This window comes from Limulus polyphemus, unplaced genomic scaffold (genome assembly GCF_000517525.1).
Source record: "Limulus polyphemus unplaced genomic scaffold, Limulus_polyphemus-2.1.2 Scaffold5242, whole genome shotgun sequence".
NCBI classification, from domain to species: Eukaryota; Metazoa; Arthropoda; class Merostomata; order Xiphosura; family Limulidae; genus Limulus; species Limulus polyphemus.
In genome coordinates, this window is record NW_013670852.1 from 66,525 (window position 1) to 69,103 (window position 2,579).

The following is a 2,579-nucleotide window of genomic DNA, read 5'->3' on the forward strand; positions in this document are numbered from 1 at the left end:
AGTATGTTCAATTCGTGATGAAAATGTTTACAAATGTTGTTGTTCTTAGTATGTTCAATTCCTGATGAAAATGTTTAGAAATGTTGTTGTTTTAAATATGTTCAATTCGTGACGAAAATGTTTACAAATGTTGTTGTTTTAAATATGTTCAATTCGTGACGAAAATGTTCACAAATGTTGTTTTAACTATGTTCAATTCCTGACGAAAATGTTTAGAAATGTTGTTTTAAATTTTTTAAATTTTATTTGTGAAGAAAACACCTTATATCCTTGGGCGTTTTTAGGAAAACTGCTGTATATTTATCAATACAATTTATTGGCAGCTCAATTTTGTCAGGAATGGTGTACACTATATTTTGTACCTAAGCTCTTCATATATAGTTATTCATGCATTTTTAAGATTTTTAACATTTAGTCAATAGGAATTTCCAGTTCAGAATGTAGACTACCCTATGCATAAAGTGAGAGAAATCATAGTTTACATTAATGCTGCTACAAAATAGAATGTTTTTTTATTATATTATATATTATTCCTAGAGCTAACAGTCAAATTTTACCAGTCTCCTCTTGCAGATAAAAGCACTTTAATGATATTAATCTAAATATGTTTGTTACTGTGTGTTTAATGAGGGTTTTTGTTAATAGACTAGAAGCATCAAGACACTTACATCAGCAAAAAAGTTTGCAACATGAGAAAGCAGTAGGTTTAAAACAATCTAAATTTATGAAAAACAAACATTTGACTTATTTAGAGATATGGAACTGTACAAGACCAAAGTTCAATAACTATACTGGGGTCCTCCTAAATATATTCAAGAACAGTCATTATTATATAAAAATTATATACATATATGTTTTCAAAAATACTACAGCTCCGATGTCTGTGAATCTCACCAAAACAGGAAAGGCCTAATCAACCGGAATTAATGCAACCATATAAATCTCTCTTCAAACATATCACAGGTAATAAATTTACCTACAGACTCACTGCTACACTGTAAATGAGTATTGTACACTGCCAGAATCAACAGTACAGATTAAGTGGTTTCACAGATTATAAGACATATGTGTACATGTCCAACTGCTACAAACTTGCAGTCTATTACTTTTCACAATGTTATTGATAGATTGTACAAGTATACTTAAAATACACTGTTGAATTATTCTTTTTTCCCTTCAGGCACAAACATCAAATTCTCATTAATGCTGCACAAAGGTGCTGAGACTATTCCAGATGGTATGTTATTCCAGGCTGTGATCATCTGGTTGAAGAAGAGATTCCTTCCTGATCTCTGTAGGTGATAATGGCTTGTTGAATTTGAAATTGTGGGCTCCTGTGATGTATGATAACATCATACTACAAATGGGAAACAAGGGGATCTTTTGGTCCTTCAAGGCTGTACCTGCATATACACCCTTGAGAAAAGGCAAAATCTTAAAACCACTCTATTTTTCAGGAAATTACTGATTTCCCTCTAAACTCTTGTAAAGATTTGGCTACCACTAATGCCATAAACATCTTATTCCATATCGCAATTACCATGCCAGAAGAATAAAGCTTAACTGGAGCCTAGCCTATCTTTTTCCATAACTTAAACTTGTGTCCTCTTGTTCAGTTGTCTTCAGAACACAGCACAAAGAAATAAGAGGCCTTTATCATAGTAATCAAATGATTAATCTTTTCAAACTATAATAAGATTACATCTTACCCTTCTTTGTAAATGAAAACAAATTAAGAGAACTTAACCTATACTTATAAGGAACCCTTCTATTCCCAAAATCATCCTAGTATCCCTCTTTTCCAGTAAGTCCATATCATTTCTTAGATAAGAATTCCAAAACTGCACACACAGTATTCCACATGAGGCCTAACATATGATTTATATAAAGATGATTCTCTTCTGACTTGTAATCAATGTATCTAAACACATACCCTGAAATCTTGTTAACTTTGGCACAGATAACAGATCATTGCCTTGATGAATTAAGTGACAGTACTGAGTGGATTCACATCTATATTAATACTATCTGGACCAATGAGCACCTTTCAGGTGTCAACTGCATATCAAATTTTAAAAATTGGGTAATGATAATCATGTTAACTCTATTTCAACAATCTTTACTCAAAAATATTTTAGAATTGATATTTTGTCATTTGTAACATTTACTTAGTGTAAAAAATGATCAAACTTGCATTTCTTCACAGATCTGAGAAGCCTCTCTAATAAACAACATAATGATTCTTTTTAATGTTTCTGCTCATCTCAAAGCATAGCTTTGTAATTGGTAAGAAAGTATCATGTTTTATTTCTCCTTTGATTTTTCCTTCTCTTTCTCTGATTTTATTAATACAGCATCTGATGCACACCTTTTTATGATCTCACAGAATGTAATGTAAACAACTTCATAATAATAACTATGCTTAGCTTTTCAAAGTAGTTACAAACTAAGTTTAAATACTACTGTATAGAGAAGATTCCAAACTAATCAAGTGAATGTAGTATGTAAACTGGTACGAGAAGTAATTTATGATTTTGTGGAAAATAATTAGATATACAGAAAAATGGAACTGAGTGGAA

The 2,579-nt window shown here is 31.1% G+C and overlaps 1 long non-coding RNA gene across 1 annotated transcript in view; it reads left to right on the forward strand.

The window, feature by feature from the left end:
* The window catches only part of LOC111089107, a 3,465-nt gene extending 1,868 nt beyond the window's left edge, over nt 1–1,597 (forward strand). Inside the window, exon 2 of the long non-coding RNA XR_002613446.1 lies at nt 1,181–1,597. This is a non-coding gene — a long non-coding RNA (uncharacterized LOC111089107). The remainder of the gene's footprint in view (nt 1–1,180) is intronic.
* The last annotated feature ends 982 nt before the right edge of the window (nt 1,598–2,579 follow it).